Source organism: Dipodomys spectabilis, unplaced genomic scaffold (genome assembly GCF_019054845.1).
Source record: "Dipodomys spectabilis isolate Male_0828 unplaced genomic scaffold, ASM1905484v1 ptg000492l, whole genome shotgun sequence".
Taxonomy (NCBI): domain Eukaryota; kingdom Metazoa; phylum Chordata; class Mammalia; order Rodentia; family Heteromyidae; genus Dipodomys; species Dipodomys spectabilis.
Genome location: NW_024871169.1, coordinates 418,191 through 439,913, shown reverse-complemented (window position 1 = coordinate 439,913; position 21,723 = coordinate 418,191). Strand labels below are relative to the sequence as shown.

The 21,723-nt window shown below is 44.3% G+C and overlaps 1 pseudogene; it reads left to right on the top strand.

Annotated features, from left to right (window-relative positions):
* LOC122098802 overlaps nucleotides 1-15,775 on the top strand; it is a 29,825-nt pseudogene extending 14,050 nt beyond the window's left edge.
* Nucleotides 15,776-21,723: the final 5,948 nt, after the last annotated feature.

Genomic DNA, 21,723 nt, shown 5'->3' with positions numbered 1-21,723 from the left:
AAGCATCATCACCTAGGACTTTGGTTCAATCCCATGTACCAGAACACACACACACAAATGGAAGCTATGTGGTATTATGAGTCCCAAGGAGACAGCAGTGAAGGACAAAGAGGCTTCAGTCTTCCTATCCTAGGGGTTCAACAGCACCTGTGAGGCCCAGTTGTTCACACTTCACTCACACTTAGGATGCAGAAGAGTAAGACCTCCCACCATACCCAGACCCTCTGGTTTTGGTCCCACTGCATTATCCATGGTGGAGCCATGAGGTCAATTTCAGGGGCTACGTGTGTCAGGTATGCAGGATGACAGAGGGGCTGAGTCATGGAGAAAGAGGTCCTCTGAATCTCCCTTACCCTGAGCCCATGGACAATTTCTGTTCCTGCACTAATGCCTTACACAATGCCCATTATGGCTTCGGCCTTGTGTCACCCTGATGACATGCACATCTCCATGGCATTCTGCCAGTGAGTCGGCAGCCATGGAGCCTGTGTGATGGGGCAGCTGGAAGGGGGAGGGGCATTTATTGTGTCTGATGTTCTCATAGCAGCCTTGGAATTTTAGCTTCAGGTGGGACCCTGACAAAGAAGGGATTTCACATGGTCAGGAGCCCTGGAGAGAGAAAGGGCCAACATGATGCCTGAGTGAGTCTGGCTATTATTTTAACTCCCAGTAGCTGTGAGAATTGTGGGGATCAGAGGGTCAGGTGGAACATTGATGGAAATGGACAGGGCTGGGTAGCAGAGATAGTCTGATGGCTGGGGAGGATATGTTTAAAGGGAAGAGAGGCAGGGGTATAGGAATCAGGAATGTTTTGGTGATAAGACATAGAAAGACAACGTAAGTAGTCAGCTGGAAGGAGAGGCAAGGGTGAACAGAATGGTTGGGGGATGGCAGAATGGATGAGAGAAGAGAAGGGAGGCTTGGTTAATCACTCAGCACACCAGTATGTATTGGTTGAATGCCTGGAGGAGGGTGTTTGGACGCTAGAGCTGGGTTTGAGGGCCTGGGTCAAGTCCGGGGCTCTAAAATGATAGTTCTATGAGCTGTAGACCTTACACCCTCTAGCACAGGATGTAGACTGTGGCCAGTGTGTCTATTGGAACTATGTTATTCATGTACAGAATAATGCTCACCTAAGGATACCTTATCTTCTCCAAAGACTATGGCCAAGTCCAGGGTTGTGGGCTGGGATAAGAGACTCTGAGATCATTTACTAACAGACCTTTTCAAGGAGAGGGTACATGAACATCTGGCAGATTTCTGACACTGTCAGGGTGGGTTTTAGGAGTAGCAGTCCTCATTTTCCTGTCACATCCTGAATACTATGTCTTATCTCCCATGTCCCAGGTTTTATGCTGCTGGAGATGGTCCGCATATACAACCAGCAGGACCAGCTCAGCCACTGCCTGTACCTCATCGCCCTGCTTCTCGTGGCCCTACTTCTGACAATGGTAAGTTGGGGCAAGGGGGCCAGAAGGCCCAGGGAGCAGAATGCTAGGGCTAGATGATTAGAAGACTAGAGATCTGAGGGAGTGTATGGAAAGAGAATACAAGTAGGGATACACAGGAAGACACCATTCTCTGATGGACAGAGACAGCAAAACTTGGTGGTCTGAAAGAGTAGGGGGCGGGCTGGGAAGGTGGCTCAGTGGTAGAGCACTTGCCTTGCATGCTCAAGGTCCTGGGTTCGATTCCTCAGCACCACATAAGAAAAAAAAGCTGGAAGTGGCGCTGTGGCTCAAGTCGTACAGTGCTAGCCTTGAGCTGAAGAGCTGAGGGACAGCGCCCAGGCCCAGGGTTCAGGCCCCACGACCGGACCCAAAAAAAAAAAAAAAAAAAGAGGAGGGGGCCATGGATGTCAGGAGGAGGATCAGCAGGGAACAGCACTAGTTAAGTTGGAGGGTAGAGGCACAGACAAATGGCTAGACAAAAGGAAGAGGCAGAAGCAGTTAGAGGATAGAAGCACAGATAAAATGATGAAGCTGGATGTGGTAACACGTGTATATTCCCAACAGTCAGGAGGCTGACAAGAGGATCCCGAGTTTCAAGTCAGGCTAGTCTCTACAGCAAGAGCCTTTCTCAAAAACTGATGGGCTGATGGTGATAAAGGTTGGGAGAGGAGCAATCATGATTGATGTGTATTATTACATAGGAAACAGAAAGATGGAACCTCTTCAAATTGGTTTAAAAGGGAAAAGGAGAACAAGCAATAGAGTATTCAGGCAAATACCTTGTTCACAGCGATACCACTTTGTATAATTACTAGAAAAACTAGCAATGGTACAATCACGCAGGACATAAAAAGGCCCATAGGGTATAGACAGTAATCATACGTGACATAACTTGTTTTATGCAATTTCACATATTAGCCTGTTAACTTTCTTAAGTGAGATTAAATTTTTATTGTTTTACATTTGGTTTCTTGTGTTAAATATCTCAATGCAAATAAATATAATTTTCACATCTACTTTTCGAGAATTGAATTTTATTGTTTTATATCTTTTTCAGTACATATCCTTGGTTTCCTGCTGGGAACAGTGACTCACGTCCAAACTTGTAGTTATTCAAGAGTCTGAGATTTAATGATCATGATAAGAAGGCAGCCCTGGCTGAAAAGTCTACAAGAACTATTTTGTTTGTGTGTGCTGGTTCTGGGATAAGTACTCATGGCCTTGTTGCTGTCACTGACCTACTTTGGTGCAAGGCTAGTGCCCTACCACTTAAGCCATAGCTCCATTTCTGGCTTTTTTGGCAGTTTACTGAAGATACAGAGTTGCAGAGGCTTTTGTATCTGTGCTGGTTGTAAACCATGATCCTCACATCCAAGCTTTCTGAGTAGCTAGGATTCCAGTCACGAGCCACTGGCCCCCAGCCAGAAGATTCTTATTTCTAATAATCTATCAAAAAAATTTGTGCCTGTGAGTGGTGGCTTAAGTGGTAGAGTACCAGACTTAAATAAGAAAGCCTAGGGATAGGGCCTAGGCCTGTACTTAATTCCCCACTACAGGCAAAAATATCTTTGTTTTCCTAGCAGCAGCAGCAACAACAACAACAACAGCAGCACACACACACACACACACACACACACACACACACACACACACACACACACGCACCATGAAGTTTAAATATATGTAACTCTATGTAAAACTATACATAAGACTTATCACCCTTGTGCTCAGCTTGGGAGTTACTCCTTAGGGATATATGAAAGACAACCAAGGAGCAGGCACAGGAAAAGGATGGAAGTAGGGAACTTTAGCAAGTATGAGGCTCAGATAGGGAGGTGGGAATAATTTTGACAACAAGAAAGTAGAGCTGGTTAGATGGAGACAGAAGCAAGGCTTTGAGACCTGGAAGAAGGACAGGTGCTAATCTGAAGGAGAAGCTGCAGTGGACAGAAACAGGAAGAAAGGGGTTCAGGCAGAGGCAGACAGAAAAGATTTTGATAGAGGGTTGAGGCAAGAAGCTCACTTAGATGAAGGATTCACAGAGAGACAGTCACACAAGGCAGAGCCACAGTCTTTATGGGAGAAAACAGGGATTTCAGATACGGTGGAGTTCAAAATATAGTAATAGAGATGGCTGCTGGTGGCTCATAACTTATAATCCTAGCTTTACTCAGGCAGCTGAGTTCTGATGATCATGTTTCAGGGCCAGGCCAGGCAGGAATGTCCAAGAGACTTATTGCCAGTTTAACACACACACACACACACACACACACACACACACACACACACACACACAATCTAGAAGAGGATTAAGGACAGCACAGGATCTGAACTCAAGCGCCAGTCCTAGCACACACAGACAAACCGAACAACCTGGTCCCATTCAGGAGGATTTGCACGTGAGTCCTCACCCCTAACCTGCCTTTTCCTCCCCACAGGTCTGGAGAATGCGGCTGCCTACAAATTAATCCTCCTGCTTGCTGTTACCGTGATCATGCTGGCTGGGGTTACTATTTTTATCTGTGTGTACCATTTATCCATAGAAGATTGTGGGATACCGGTCAGTATCTCCCACCCCAGTCCCCATCCTGACCTCATTGGATCCACCTTGTGCCCACACTTAGCTTGACTCCAGCCCCTTTTTTGTCCTTCAGGCTCCACCTAAGTCACAAGTTTCAGCCAGCTCTTCACTAGAAAAAACTACCTTCATCTGGTACCTTGTTTTTTGGAGCCCGTTATTTCCAAGCCCAATAATCAGGTGAGCATCCCATGGGCAGGGGCTGGGGGAAAGAGGTGTCATTGAAAGGGAATGCTTGTTTTTAGATGCATTGACATTTCTGGATCATCCTCAGAATGGAATTGTGGGCAATAGAGGAAGGTGAAGCCAGGAATGGGGCATGTGGGGGGATGTTGAAAACTAAAGGCAGTTGTCTTAAGAAGGGACAAAGCAGGCTCTAGGAAGACAAGGGCCACTGGAAGTGGCAGATGGGGCAGGGTTGGGGCTCAGTAGGAGCATCCCTTTCTACCATGCATGACTACTTGGGTCCTATCCATAGCACTGCAAAGGGGGACAGGTCTAAATAAAAGGAGGATTCTTCAGACAGATGAGGGAGATCTGTCGTGAGGAGAGATGGGAACACTTTGTAAAGTAACAATTGAGGAAAGTTGTGGCTTTAAGGAGGAGAAGGAGGGCCAGGTGAAACGTGGATACCTATCATCCCCAGCAATATGGAAGGTTTAGGCAGAAGGAGCTTGGTCTCAATCTGGCCTAGGTTAAATGTGTGTGAACCTACCTAAAAATTACTAAAAACAGAAAGAGAATAGGGGAGGGCTCAAATGGTAGAGCATCTTTCTCACAAATATTCAACTCTGAGCCTAAACTTCACTACTCATAAACAAAATTTAAAACTAGGAGATGGAGCACAGAGCAGAAGCAGAAATGGGTGGGACACACTTGGGATGGCTGGTGAGGGTTTCAGGAGCCTACTGAGAGGGAGACTGACAGCACCATCCTCTGTTCCTCTCACCTGCAGGCCCTGTTCCATGACGCCCTCAGCGTCTACCTCAGCACAGTCAATTTGGGCATCGTGCTTACCAGCTGGGCTACATGCCAAGGCCACAGTTTTGAACAAAGTCGTGGACTGTCTTAACCCCCTCTATGCCCGTGAGCATGAGGCTTTCTGTCGAGAGAAAGAAGACATTTTTCTTAACCCTTTGTATGGAGTGGCGACCCTAGTCCCAATCCCAACCCCAATTGCTATGGGAAATAGAGAGGGAAGGGGCGACCTCAGGGGTCCTCAGCTGGTCCAGTCACTACTCCAGTACTTGGCCCAAATGGCCTCTCAGGAGCTCCCAGAGCGTAAGAGAAAGAATAAAAACGTTGTTTAAAATCACTGGTCTCAGTCTTCGGATCTTTGTTAAATTTGTCTTCGAGAAAACTATCAAAGGATAGGCATGGTTGAACTGAGCCTTCAAGTACAGCTGCTTCACCGCTTCTTTTCTCCTCTCGTGAACTGGTACAGTGATAGCAAACCTTTGGAGTGGTAGTTTGGAGACTGAACAGTGAATTTTCTAAATACTGGGGGGAAAGCATTAAATGAAGCAGGCAAGCTCAGAGAAAGTATTTTCATACCTGTAATCCTAGTCTGAAGATAGGCATCTGAGGACAAATGATTCAATAAAAAGCCCAGACAGGAAAATCCATGAAACTTTCATCTCCAAATAACCACCAAATAAGTAGAAAGTGAAGTTTTTGCCCAACTCCTAGAGCCCATGTCTGTGAAAAAAGGTAAGGGAGTGCTCCTAGGCTCTGATTTCAAGCACAGTACCAGCACAACAAAATATGGAAAAGAAAGAAAGAGAGAGAAAGGAAGGAAGGAAGGAAGGAAGGAAGGAAGGAAGGAAGGAAGGAAGGAAGGAAGGAAGGAAGGAAGGAAGGAAGGAAGGAAGGAAGGAAAGGAGGGAGGGAGGGAGGAAGGAAGGAAAGAAAGAAAGACAAAAGAAGGAAGGAAGGGAGAGAGAGAGATAGAGACAGAGAGAGACAGAAAGAGACAGAGAACGAAAGACTTGCAATAGACAATAATGCCAAATGAGGCTACATTCAGAAGGCTTTCTTGTGGAAATTTTACCTATAGCATTAGTTTGGTCCTGAATGATTGAAAAGAATCAAAAGAAGAATAGCATTTTGTATTACTTTAAATTCTAGAAGACAAATGGAAGAAGTAGAATGCCAAGTTAGGGGGGAAGCTGAAGCAAAGGCCCAGAGGTGGGAATTGAAGCTCTGTGGTAACAGCCAGCTGTTCACAGATTCTGAGAGCCCACTGAGGTCTACGAGTTGCTTGGAGCTTCCTCTTTTTGGATCTAGCAGAAAAAGCCCAGGCTCTGGGGCCAAACTACTCTGGCAGCAGTGAGTACAGGCTGTGGGCCATCAAGGGGATGTTCAAACACAGTCTTATCCACTTGGCACTAAACACGAAGCTGTGAGGGGTGGGGACCCCATGGGGACAGTTGCTCACCTCTGCCTCTACAGGTCTCTGGGTTCTGGACTTGTAGCTAGAGAGGACTTGTTCTTGAGGCTCCCAGGTATGGTGCAAGTGAGGGTCAGAACCTGTGGGATTTCTGCAGAGCTGTGACCATTATTTTGCCTGGCTTCCCTCTCCTGCCCACAGCTAACTGGCCTTTAGGGAAGAAGGTAGGGAGCAGGCTGCCTGGCTGTTTTGGGAATGCTACCTTGACCACTCCACCTGGACCACCGTGGTTGAGGATCAGGGCTCAGAGCCTCAAATTCACCCAAGGCTAACTTATTTTTATTGTACCCTAGAAGGTCCCTCCATTACCCTCCCAGCTAGATCACTTTTGGGGTCACTTTAGCATGTGCACTGTAGGCAGAGTGCTGGATTCTGCCAGGGACCCACGTTTCTTAGGACACTGTAACTTGATTCCTCCACCTACCCAGACTGCCTGTACCCAGAGCAGACATAAAGGCTGGCATGTGTTTGATGGTCTTCAGAGCAACTTCTACAGGATGGGAAGTGTGAATCTGTACCAGTCTTAGCTGCTTAATGCTATGGGCAACTAAGGTTTGTTCCTCCTGGGGTCTTGCCAGGAGCCATGTACAGTGACTGTTGGACTATGCATCTGGGCAAAGACAGAAGGGATATTGACTCCTCTGCCCACTAGACACTGGCTTGAAGATCCTTCTCTCCCAGCTGGTATCAGAAGAGAGGCCCCCGATGAGCAAAAGCAATGTTCCTTTGTATTTTTGTGCCTCAGTTTCCTCATCTGTAAAATACCCACATCTACTTGGAAGAATTAGTTTGAGATTCTGAGGAATGGTATATATCCAGCACATGCATCCAGCAAGCACTCATTTATTTCCTGCTCACATGTATCCAAGGGATTACATGTACTGGCCACTGTAGTAGAAATGTATCAGCACAGTAGATTCAGGCCTCAGCCTCAGGGAGGCAGACAAATACCAGCCCCCAGGCTTCACACAGACAGGTGGTACAAGACCTGGGCTGGGTCCAGCATAAGTATGAGCAGTCTTGTGGGAAGTGCTTCAATAGAAGCATAGTCAGGACCAACCAATGTATGGCAATGAGCCCACTGCAGTCAGGACCAGCCAATCAATGGCAGCCCTTTATGCTGGTGAGATGGGATGCTGAGGCCTCTGCTGGCCACATGGCCTCCTTCCTTATCTAATAGGGCTGCTACTACCCATGATTACCTTCATCACAGCTCTAAAGATATGTTCCCCAGTTCATTTCATACTGACACACATTCTTCTCCCCTACAAGTTAAGGTTCCACCTTGGATCCAAAGTGTTTTTTGGTCCTATCACTCAACTCTGGGGTTTCTCTTTCCCTGTTTTACCCACAGGGCTCTGTGGATCAGTAAAGAGAGGACAAGGACATCCAAACATCACTAGCTGAAAGATAGGGCTCCAGAGTGGTACTTTCACACTGGCTGTTAGTGGGTTTTTGGCTCAGGGGACTTGGCCACCAGACACCATAGAGTGCACCCAATGGAGCTCTGGGCTGGTAATTGCTTACATTCTCTATGTGGAATATTTTATCTTATAAGTAACACAGAATAGTTGGGCAATGTTTGTGCTTGTTCTTACTTAAAAAAACTGAAGATATTGGTTTTCTTTCAATTGGTGAGATGGTGACAGTAAAGCCCATTGTCTGTTGTTTTTTTTTTTTTTTTCATTCATGGAGCTTGAACTCTGGGCTTGGGCTCTGTTCTTCTTTAGCTCAAGGTGAGCGCTCTACCGCTTGAACCACAGTGTCACTTCCAGTTTTCAAGTGGTTTGTTGGAGATAAGAGTCTCACAGACTTTCCTGCCTGGGCTGGCTTTGAACCATGATCCTCTGATCTTATCCTCTCGAGTAGCTAGGATTACAGGCGTGAGCCACCAGCGCCCAGCGTGTCTGTTTTTAAAAAATAAGATTTAAATTGTTTTAATTATATAGACTGTATTGTCCCACTAACAGGTCATCTCTGTGAGTTAAGGGCCTTTGGTAACTTCTTTTGTTCTATACAATGTAGATACAATTTGTTTTGTTTAATGGGTTATTTTATATATAGAAATCCAGAAAATTGGCAGCATTATGATTCCTGTTAGGAGCTTTTGTTATGATAGATGAGAGCACACAAGTGCCTGCAGAAGCCTTACTATGAATTTCTGGGTGGAATACTGAGCATCTCTAAAACATACATTTAAATGCATCAGTAAGAAAGTTTATGTTCCAAAAGGGGAAAAATTATAGGAAACTCATAGGTCTGTGTATAATGTAGTGTGGAACACAGTCAAGCTTGTTCCTTCACATACTGTTCATGATTCTGGAGCTGAGGAGTTGCCATGCTGACCATGCGGCCAGCAAACTCTGAAGTTCAATGAAATAGAAGAAGCAACCCGAAAATTCATATGGAACAATAAAAGACCCCAAATAGCAAAAACAATCCTTAACAGAAAGAGCAGTGCTGAAGGAATATCAATATCAAATTTCAAACTCTACTACAAAGCCATATCAAGCAAAACAGCTTGATATCAGCACAAGAACAGACCTGAGAATGAATGGAACAGAAATGAAGACCCAGAAATGAACCCACAGACCTATAGCCACCTAATCTTCGGTAAGGAAGCCAAAAAATAGAATGGAAGAAAGACAGCCTCTTCAGTAAATGGTGCTGGCAAAACTGGTTAAACACCTGTGGGAAACTAAAGCTAGATCCTTATATATCACCCTGCACCAGAATGAACTCCAAATGGATCAAAGACCTTTAAGTAAAAGCAGACATCCTGAAAACCTTACAGGAAGGAATAGGAGAAAGTCTAAGGCTTCTTGGCACAGGCCAAAATTTTCTTAATAAAAACCAAGAAACACAACAAATCAAAGAAAGGTTGGACAAATGGGATTGCATGAAACTGCAGAGCTTCTGTATGGCAAAGGACATAGCTAGCAAGATCAATAGAAAGCCCAGAGATTGAGAGAAGATCTTCACTAGCCATACAACAGACAAGGGCCTCATATATAAAATATACTTGGAACTCAAAAAATTAAATCCCCCTACCACAAATCCTCAAAGAAATAACCACCCCATTAATAAGTGGGCTAAAGACTTAAAGAGAGACTTCTCTGAAGAAGAAATAAGAATGGCCAATAGACACATGAAGAAATGCTCAACTTCTCTAGCCATAAAAGAAATGCAAATCAAAACAACATTGAGATACCACCTCACCCCAGCTAGAATGGCTAGAATCAAGAAATCTAATAACAACAGATGCTGGAGGGGATGTGACGAAAAGACGACCCTACTACATTGTTGGTGGGAATGTAAACTTGTTCAACCACTTTGGAAAGTAGTATGGAGTTTCCTCAAAAGACTGCACATAGAGCTCCCCTATGGCCCAGCAATCCCACTTTTGAGCATTTACCCAACGGATCACAAACAAGGCCATACTAAAGCTACCAGCACAACTATGTTTATTGCAGCATTATTTACCATAGCTAAGATATGGAACCAACCCAGATGCCCCTCAGTAGATGAATGGATCAAGAAAATGTGATATATATATACATACATACATACATACATACATACATATATATATATATATATATATATGGAATTCTATGCCTCCATCAGAAAGAATGACACTACCACATTTGTTATGAAATGGAAAGTCTTGGAAAAAATTATATGAAGTGAAGTAAGCCAGGCACAAAGAAACGTAGATTACCATGGTTTCCCTTATTTGCAATAACTAGGATATGTCTAGGACAATCAGAAAAGGTCAAAAGCTATGTACATCGGATCATATAAGATGATGTTAAGTGAAACGAATGGCAAGATAGGGACATAAGTGGTTTTTTCTTTCTTGATATTGTTTTTAACGCATTTATAATGTACTATGTGATTTTTTGTTTCTTTGATATGATCCTCCATGGTATAACCCCTGTTTTGACTGTGTTATGTTCTGGTGCCCTGCATCTTGTATATATATTTTTCTAATTTGGGAGGGGAAGGGAAAAAACAAAATGCTTAAATAGGGATAGAGTTTGACCCATTGTAACAATGAGATGTACAAGACACTATGTTGAAAACCAACTTTACAACTTCAGGCACAGGGGAAGGGTGAGAGGGAGGAGTTAGGGAGGTGGAGAGGGAAGGGATGTAGGGGAAAACCAAAGGAGGGGACAACAATGCTCAATAGGAAATGCACTGATTACCTTACTCTTGTAACTGTAAACCCTCTGTACAGTATCTTTACAATAAAAACATATATTAAAAAATCCAATGGCTTTTCTGTATGCCAATAATAAGAAAAGTGTGACTGAAATCAGGAAAGCAATTCACTTTGTAATAGTCCCCCCTCCAAAAAAAATACCTAGGAACTAAATAAAGAAGTGAAGGCACTCTATGATGAAAAATGTAAAAACCTGAAAAAGGAAAATAAAGCAGAACTAGGGAAGTGGAAAAACCTCCCATGCTCGTGAAAGTAACAATACTGCCAAAAGCTATCTACAAATTCAATGTTATACCTATCAATATCCCAACCTCATTCTTCAATGAAATAGAAGAAACAACACAAAAATTCATATGAAACAATAAAAGACCCTGAATAGCAAAAACAATCCTTAGCAGAAAGAACAGTGCTGGAGGAATATCAATACCAAATTTCAAACTACAAAGCCATAGTAGTCAAAACAGCTCTAAAACTTTCTTGATGGCTTCACTGCTCTGTGTGTGTGTGTGTGTGTGTGTGTGTGTGTGTGTGTGTCTGTGTGTCTGTGTGTCTGTGTGTGTGTTCAATTCCATCCATATCTTTTTGATTTGATCACTGTTCTCACAAATCCTCTCAAGTTATATATGTGTGATGCCTAATTGTAGCAGTATGTGTCTGTTATATTGATCTTAATCAATATAGATTTTGCTCTGGTTCTGATTATGTGATTGATTGTAGATTTCCTGTCAGGTTATTTTTCTCCATTGTGACTCCAGATATACTGCTGTGTGTGTTCCCAAATGAATACATCTCACTACACTTACATATTTTGACTATTTGTATTTGTTTACTATGCTAGGCAAACACTTTAACACTGAGCCATATACACAGCTACTTTTTAAAGATAGAGTTACATTGGGTTGCCACAGCTACACTAGGAATTGCAATCCTCTTTCCTTAGCCTTTGACCTCAGTCTCCTAGAGCTGGGCTTAGAGAGTGCCAGACCTACAGTGTGAAATCTCCTCCCAGGTCCTCTACTTTGACACACAGCTAACTGTGCCCAAGACTGGCCTGACTCTGGTCACTGGACATTGCTTGGGGGTAAGTATGTGTCTTATGTTATTCTGACTTTAGGGTAGTAACTTTATGATTCACTGAAATCTTGAGTATTCTGTGTGTGTATATGTAGAGCCTGTTCACTGTCCTTGAGTTTATTTTGCTCAAAGTGAGTGCTCTACTACTTAACTAAGTTCCATATCGAGCTGTTTTTGAGGAGGCATTCATTGGAGATAACCGGACTAGCTTCCAACCACGATCATATCTTAGCCTCTTGAGTAGCTACAACTGCAGGGATGAGCCAGAGCCCCCCACACCCCCCAACCAAAGCTTGGTTTTCATTATCTATGTCTATATTGCTAAATGATTACTATGATTTTGAAACCATCTAGAGAGTAAGAATGCCTCATTCTTTTTTCTTTTTATTGCCAGTACTGGTGCTTGAAATAAAGGCAGGGGAGCTGATAAGAGGCTTGAGGGACCAGACCTGGCCATTATACCATTAATAGTCTTGGGAACACAGTTTAAAGTAAGGCAAGACAGGAAATTCCTCAGATTTAAGCAAAAAAAAAAAAAAAAGCTGACAGTGAATCTCTAGCTCAAGTATTATGTTATACTGGCACTCGATGGTTAGATCCAGAGAAGCCACATTTTGAGAGGTCAAACTGGAAGTCTTTACTAGAAGGCCAATGACTGCAGGTGCACCTGTGATCCAACAACCAGCAGCCTAGAAAGTAGCTTACACAAAGCTTTTAAAGGCCAAAAACACTTGATGGGGTGGGGGACCAAGCTAACAAAAGTATGTTTCTAGAAGCAAAGCAAACCATCTAGGGGAAACATCAGGGGCAAGAAAAGCAAACCATCTAGGGCTGAACAGCAAGACACACCTGCATGTTATCTGGAGCAGAGCTCTCCTGGGGCTAAACAACATGATGCATCTGCAATTCAAAGAATGACCTATATTACCTTTTAGGGTTTTCAGAAAAGCCCCCAACACTCATGAAGGCACCAGGATGGTGGGAAGGACAGATTGTGGTTATTTTAATCCAATATCCATATTTCAGTTATATCATTAGTCTTGAGTGAAAAAGCTAAGCATCATCACCTAGGACTTTGTTTCAATCCCATGTACCAGAACACACACACACAAATGGAAGCTATGTGGTATTATGAGTCCCAAGGAGACAGCAGTGAAGGACAAAGAGGCTTCAATCTTCCTACCCCAGGGGTTCAACAGCACCTGTGAGGCCCAGTTGTTCACACTTCACTCACAGTTAAGATGCAGAAGAGTAAGACCTCCCACCACACCCAGACCCTCCGGTTTTGGTCCCACTGCATTATCCATGGTGGAGCCATGAGGTCAGTTTCAGGGGCTACGTGTGTCAGGTATGCAGGATGACAGAGGGGCTGAGTCATGGAGAAAGAGGTCCTCTGAATCTCCCTTACCCTGAGCCCACAGACTATTTCTGTTCCTGCACTAGTATTCCTTATGGCTTTGACCTTGTGTGCCACCCGGATGACATGACATCTCCATGGAATTCTGCCAGTGAGCGGGCAGCCATGGAGCCTGTGTGATGGGGCAGGCAGGGGGAGAGGCACTTCTTGTGTCTGATGTTCTCATAGCAGCCTTGGACTTTAGCTTTCAGGTGGGACCCTGACAAAGGAGGGATTTCACATGGTCAGGAGCCCTCAAGAGAGAAAGTCAAGCATATTACCCGAGTGAGTTTGCGTACTATTTTAACCCCCGTATCTGTGAGAATTGTGGGGATCAGAGGGTCAGGTAGAATGGGGATCAGAATGGACAGGGTTGGGGAACAGAGATGGTCAGATTGCTGGGGAGGATATGTTTACAGGGAAGAGAGGCATGGATACAGGTGGGGAGAGATGTGTGGATGATGTGACACAGAGGGGAGCCTAAGCAGCCAGCTGGAAGAAGAGGCAGGGGCGAGCAGCATGTTTGGGAGATGGCAGAATGGGTGAGAGCAGAGAAGGAAAGCTTGGCTAATCACACAGCACCCTAGTATATGCCAGTTGAATGCCTGGAAGAAGGCTGTTTAGGGGATGTCACTGGGTTTGAACATCTGGGCCACGTCCAGGGCTTTCAGAATGACAGTTCCATGAGCTGTAGACCTTAGTCTCTCCTAACCTAGGATGTAGGCTATGGCCAATGTGTCCATGAGACCATGTACTTCATGTAGAGAGAGACTCATGGTCACCTATGGATACTTCATCTTCTCCAATGAGTATGGGTAGGGTCAGGGCTGGAGGCTGGGACAAGAGCCTCTGAACTCCTTCCTTCCCACACCTTGGACTCATCAGTTTACAGGAGAGGATACAGGTGAGTCTCCTGTGTAGATTTCTGTCATGGTGAGGGTGGGTTTGGGGGTGTCAGTCCTTGTATTGGTCTCATATCCGGAATGCCATGTCTCTTCTCCCATGTCCAGATTGTTCGCTGGAGGCGATGGTCCACGTGGACAATTAGCAGGACCTGCTCAGCCATTGGGTTTTCCCAGCCACCCTGCTTGTCTTGGCCCTATCTCTGTCAATTTTGCTGATCCCAGGGAGGCAGGGCATGAGGAGGCCCAGGGAGGTGGGTCCAGGATTAGGTGAATAGACAACCAGGACATGGTTGTTTGGATGGAGGCTGGAGATCTGAGGGGCTGGATGGGGAAGGAGGTTGCAGGAATGGGCACACAGGAAGACGGAGTTTTCTGAAGAACAGAGAAGGAAAAAATTGGTGTTCTTACAGAAAAGCTGGGGATGGTAGGAGATGGAGGCTCAGCGCGTAATAGCACTAATTTAGATGGAGGGAAGGGGTACAGATGGGTGGCTAGACAGAAGGGACATGCAGAAGTGGTGAATCTGAAGATAGAAGCATAGATAGAATGAGGAAACAAGATGAGGCTGGATATGGTAATACATGTCTGTATTCCCAACAGTCAGGACGCTGAGGCAGGAGGCTCTTAAGTTTGAGGAAAAGCTGATCTCCAAAACAGCCTGTCTCAAAAAATGAAGGGCTGAGGGGATAGGGTTGGGGGAGAGGCAATCATGGTCAAAGTACATTATACATGAAAATGGAATAATGGAACCTCTTAAAATGGGTTCAAAAGGAGGAGATAAAGAAAGAAACAGAGGATTCTGTAAGCCAACCAGCCCACCAGCCCACCGTGCCCATTACGGAGTGATGGATGAGAACGTGAAGTTCATCATGGAGAACACGGACCTGGCGGTGGCCAATTCTATTCGAAGAGTCTTCATCGCCCAGGTACCCATAATAGCCATCGACTGGGTTCAGATTGATGCCAATTCTTCTGTCTTTATGATGAGTTCATTACTCTCAAGCTTGGACTAATTCTACTCACCGGTGATGACATCGTGGACAAGCTGCCATACTCTCGGGACTGTACATGTGAGGAGTGCTGCCCCGAGTGCTCAGTGGAGTTCACTCTGGATGTGCGGTGTAATGAAGACCAGACACGACACGTCACATCCCGAGACCTCATCTCCAAGAGCCCCCGGGTCATTCCGGTGCCATCCCAGAACCGCGATAACGACCCCAATGACTACGTGGAGCAGGATGACATCCTCATCGTCAAGCTGAGGAAGGGCCAGGAGCTGAGACTTCAAGCCTATGCCAAAAACGGCCTGGACAAGGAACATGCCAAGTGGAACCCCACTGCAGGGGTGGCTTTTGAATATGACGCAGACCATGCCCCGAGGCACACAGTTTACCCCAAACCTGAGGAATGGCCAAAGAGTGAGTACTCAAAGCTGGTCGAGGATGAGTCACAGGCTCATGACCCCAATGGCAAGCCTGAGAGGTTTTACTACAACGTGGAGTCCTGCGGCTCTCTGAGACCTGAAACCATTGTCCTCTCAGCCCTCTCTGAATTGAAGAAGAAGCTGAGTGATTTACAGACTCAATTAAGCCATGAGCTCCAGAGTGATGTACTTACTATACACTAGCAGCAGCTCACCTGTGTCAGCAAAGGCTGAGTTTGAGACAGACCATGGCTGGATTTCAGGTTTCTCCTGAGCCCCTGTAGTTTCTACGCTCTGGACTGCTTGCTACTGCTCAAACTCTGGGCAGTCATCAGTACCAGCAAGAAGCAGGTTACAGGTAGAATACCAGAATACTTTTTTTGGTGGTTGTTTTGGGCCCTTGGTTTTTTGAGGCAGGTTCTTACCCTGTAGGCTATATTGGTCTCAAACACATGACCAGAGGTTTGCACCACCACATCTGGCTAGGCAGACAGACAGCTTTCTACTTTCCCATTTGCCTAGCCCTGCTAAGGATTGCCAGTAGAGCTCTTCATAACCCAGCACATCTCTCGCATCCATCCCTTCCATCCAGTTTCCTAGTAACACCACTAGGGGGACATGGTGCTTCTCTGTGCAGACCACTGAGCTGGAATTCTCTCATGATCATTCCAGCTCTTTGCTTCCAAAGGAAGGAATTTTCACAGCTGTACGTTAGTTTCCTGGTGTTAGGATCAGAGCCCGTGCCAGCTCCTTTCCCCAAGGGACTTCAGATTCCTGGGTGTCTGTAATTTGAGAAGTAATCCTTTGGGAATAGCATTAGACATCCCCCACTTCCCCCTATTAGGTATGCTGGGTTTTTTTGTGTTTTTTTTTTTTCCTGCCCTTGGGTTATGAGTTCATTCAGTGTCAGCAGTCTGACCACTTGGCTTGGGTGTTTGGTGGGGAGAAACAAGAGCGAAGGCCACCCCCTACATATCCCATCAGTAAAGGCTCTGAGAGGAGCACATGGGCAGCAGTACACTGGGCAGCCTGGAGAAACCTAGGAGACTGGTGCAGAGGAAGGGAGACTTACTGATTAGCAGTAGTTGTCTTTTTCAAAGTTTTTATTTTTGGCAATAAAGAGCACGACATAATCAAAAAAAAAGAAAGAAAGAAATAGCTGTTTCAGGCAAAGACCCTGTACATATCATTAACACTTTGTACGATTACTAGAAAAATGTCAACAGGATATATATATATATATATATATATATATATATATATATATATATATATATATATATGTATATAATGTGACATAAGTTGTTTTATGTCATTTCGCATTTTAGCAGATTAACTTTCTTAAGTGGGAGTAAATTCTCATTATTTTACATTTACTCTTTTGTCAAAAATATCTGCATACAAAAAAGTACAAGTGTCACATCTATTTTTCTTTTGGGGGGGGCAGGGTCCAGTGGTGCAGCCTGAACTCTGGGCCTGGGCACTGTCCCTCAGCTCTTTAGCTCAATTCTAGCGCTCTACCACTTGAGCCACAGTACCACTTCCGGCTTTCTTTTTCTTTTTGCTTATGTGGTGCTGAGGAATCGAACCCAGGACCTCAGGCATGCAAGGCAAGCGCTCTACCACTGAGCCACCTTCCCAGCCCTCACATCTATTTTTCTAGAATTGTGTTTTACTGTTCTGTATCCTTTGGTTTCCTGCTAGGAACAGTGGGTCATGCTTGTAATCCTAGCTATTCTGGATTCTCAGATTTGAAGATCATGACATATAAGTAGCCTGGTCTGGAAATTCCAGAAGGCTTTACCCTGTCCCTGAGTTTCTCTTGCTCAAATCTACTATTCTACAACTTCAGCAAGAGTTCCAGTTCTGTCTTTTTTGGTAGTTTGGTGGGGATAAGGGTCTTAGACACTGTCCTATCCAGACTGGCTTCCAATACTGATCCGCAAATCTCAGCTTCCTGGGCATTTTAGGATTACAAGTATGAGATGCTGGCCCCCAGCTAGAAGATTCTGATCTCTAATTTCCTACCAAAAAAGATGGCTCACGTGGTAAAGAAATAGACTTGAGGGGAAAAGCCTAAGGACAGGACTCAGGCTTATAGTTCAACCCCAACTCTAGTCACAAAAAGTATCCCCAGTTTCCTAGCAACAACAAAAATATCCTGCAAAGTTTAAAAATATGTAGCTCAGCATAGCACACTTAGCAAGCATGGACCCAGCTTGGGATTTAATCCTCAGGGATACTTGATAGAAAACCAAGCACAAGAGACAGAAAAAGGATAAAGGCTGAAGTATGAAGCCATATGAAGGATAAAGCTCTGATAGGCAGGTGGGACTGATTTTGACAGGAGGAAAGTAGAGCTAGTTAGATGGAGACAGAAGCAAGGCTTTGAGACCAGGAAGGACAGGTGCTGGTCTGATCAGGAGGCAGAAGTAGGCAGTGATGGGAGGGCCGATAGAACCAAAAGACTTTATCAGAGTATGAGGCAGGAAGCGCATTTAGACAATGTAAAAACCGATGGACAGTCAGATACTAGAGCCACAGTCTCCACCCGAGAAAGCAGGGATTTCAGCCAAGTTAGAATTAAAGACATGGTAATGAAGACCAATGATAGTTGTGCAGGCCTATGATCCTAGTTACTCAGGGCACTGAGATGTGAGGATAATGGTTCAAAGCCAGCCCAGACAGGAATGGCCAAGAGACACTTCTCTCCAATTACACACACACACACACACACACACACACACACACACACACACACACACACACACAATGACCTAGTTATGTTAAGGAGAGACAGCACAGGGTCCTCATCCCTGACATGCCTTTCTCTCACCACAGATCTGCACATTCCTGCTAGTTACAAGCTATGCCTCTTGTTCACTATATTCTTACTCCTAGTGTCTATGGTTACTGTTCTGGTCGTCTTCTACTCTGTAGTGGGGCTATATTGGGGTTGTCAGTCAGTATCTCTCCTCCAAGTTCCCAAGCTGACCTCATTAGACCAGCCTTGTACCTACATTCAGGATGCATCCTATCCCCTCTTGTCCTCAGGCTCCACCTAAGCCACAAGCCTCATCCGCCTCTACCATTGTCTGATACCTGATTTGGTGGAGCCCCTTTTTACCTAGCCTAATAATCAGATGAGCATCCCATGGGTAGGGCCAGGGAAAGACAAAATGTTCAGAGGGACTGCTGGTTCTCAGATGCCTGGACTTCCTGAAACATTCTCAAGATGAGATTGTGGGGGTGAGCGGAAGGATGAAGCCAGGAATAAGAGTGGATGGTCTTGGGAAAAAGAACATTCTCTTGGGATTGAGCACCAGCAGGGTCTAGGACACTGGAAGAGGCAGAGGAACTGGGGGTGGATCTTAGTGGCAGCATCATTTTCTGGCATGCATGACCACTTGGGTCCCAACCCTAACACTGCAAAAGGGGATGGGCTACATAGAGGGAAGATTGTTCAGACAGATGAAGGGGAACTCTTGTGAAGAGAGGTAGAAGCATTTTGATAATGGAGGACTGAGGAAAGTGCTGACTTATAGGAAGAGAGGCCCAGGGGCAGTGGTCATACTTGTAGTCCCCTGATATGTGGGAGGTTTAAGTAGAAGGATCTTGGTCTGAAGCTGGTCTAGGTTAAATGTGTTATTCTACCTGAAAAATGACTAAAAGGAAAAAAGGATGAGGACATGACCAGGTGGTAGAGCATCTTTGTCACAAATGTTCGACCCAGAGCCCAGACTACAATACTAATAATAAAATTTTAAAAGTAGAAGATGGAGCACAGAGGAGAGGCGGGAATGCATGGAACACTCTTGAGGGCCAGGTGCCAGGTTAAGATTTCAGGAGTTGTCTCATGAGGAGTCCCTCAGAGCCCCATCTTATGCTCCTCTCTCCTGCAGGCCAGTTCTTTGGCACCCTCAACATCCACCTCAGGACCATCAACGTGGGCTTCCTGCTTACCAAGTGGGTTGGAGGTCAAAGCCACAGTTTTGGTGGAGAGACAATTTGAACAATGAAGTGCACTCTCTTCACCTACTCTATGCCCGTGAGCATGAGCCTATATGTCTAGGGGAACTGAACATTTTCCTGAACTCCTTCTATGGAGTGGTGACCCTAGTCCCAATCCCAACCCCAAACGCCATGAGAAATCAAAAGGGAGGGGGAGACTTTAGGGGTCCTCACCCACCCCAGTTCCTATTCCACTACTGGCCCAAATGGCTGCTCAGGAAGTCCCTGAAGTAAACAGAAAGAACAAAAATGCTGTTTTAGATCACTGTTCTCAGTCTTCTGATCTTTGTTAAAATTGTCTTAGAGAAACCTTTCTGAGGATAGGTAGAGGTAAACTAAGATCCTAAGTAGGGCTTTGTTCACTCATTTCTCTCCTTCAGTGAATTGATACAGCAACTTGGAGCTTGTTTAGGGGCAGCTTGCAGATTGAGCAATGAAATTTCCAGATGTTGGAGACACAGCATTAAATAGAGCTGACAAGACTAGGAACTAATAGCTCATGCCTGTAATCCTAGCTTCCTAGGAGGCTCACATCTGGGAATAACAACTCCAGCCCAGGCAGGAAAGACCATGAGACTCTCATTTCCAAGTAGGTGTGTCAAAATAGAGGATCTGGGAGGAGAGTTTACACTGTAGGTCTGGCACTCTTTAAGTCCAGCTCTAGGAGACTGAGGTCAAAGGCTAAAGAAAGAGGATTGCAATTCCTAGTGTAGCTGTGGCAACCCAATGTAACCCTATCCTAAAAAAAAAGCTGTGCATGTGGCTCATGGTAGAGTTCCTGCCTAGCATGGAAGAGGTCCTGGCCTAGTAAACAAATACAAATAAGTCAAAGTACAGAGGTGGAGTGAGATGTATGCATTTCAGAACACACACAGCAGCACACCTGGAGTCACAAAGGACACCATCCTGATAGGAGATCTCCGATCAATCACATAACCAGAAGCAGAAAGAAAAGACAAATACTGCTACATTTAGGCATCACACACACACAACTTGAGAGGATTTGTGAGAACAGTCATCAAATCAAAGGAGGCATCTACTTGCCAAGTTTTGTGGGAACTAGAGATGAAAAGCATTTATCTTTGCCTCTATCTCTGTCTCTATCTATGCTTTACTTGCAATAGAGTTTGCATATTTTGAAATGAACTTTGGCTAATCAGAATTAATATTGAATGGGTATAAATGGTAATATTAGACTTGATAACAATTCTAGATAACTTTGAAACAATTTAGATGGCTTATTCTGGAAGACAGTTCGATTAACATTGTTCTAATACATGTATATATTTTCTGATTAGAACCATGTAAATTGTATATACACATATATACATAGATACATACATATATACATATATATATATACATGATGCTTTAAAGATGGAAAATGTTGATATAAAGATACAATATTAAGATTCTGTAGAAGAATAAATATATGTAAATTCACAGAATAAATATATGTAAAGTCAACCACTTTGGAAATTTAATCTTCTTTATTTGAAGATTATCTCACATATATACTATTCTGGCACAGATGTATGTTACATGACAATTTGTACCACAATTAGAGATCAGAGATGAGGTTTTATATTTAAGTAAATGTGCAATGACTCTTGAAATTTAAGTCAAAGAGTTGATTCATCCATGTGCTTTTAAAAATATTTATTGAAATTCTTTACTTGAGGACCCAAGAGAAGATCATTGCATACATGTTTCAAGGAGTCATTTACCTATTTCTATGTAACTATTTACATATTTATATGTAACAATTTCTCTGTTACTAAACTATAGATTCTCCAATATTATGGAGAATATTATATCGCTTTCATTAATCATGTGACTATACTTAATCCTTAATAAAAATTCTAGAAATTCTGATAAAAAAAATCAAAAAGAGTTGGGTGGGGGCTGGGAATGTGGCTTAGTGGTAGAGTGCTTGCCTAGCATGCATGAAGCCCTCGGCTCAACTCCTGAGTGCCATATAAACAGACAAAGCCAGAAGTCCTGCTCTGGCTCAAATGGTGGAGTGCTAGCCTTGTGCAAAGGAAGCTAAGGAACAGTGCCCAGGCCGTGAGTTCAAGCCCCAGGACTGGCAAAAATAAGGGAGATGGATGGAATTGAAAACACACACACACACACACACACACACACACACACACACACACAGAGCAGTGAAGCCATCAACAAAGTTTTAGAGCTAGAGAGACTGCA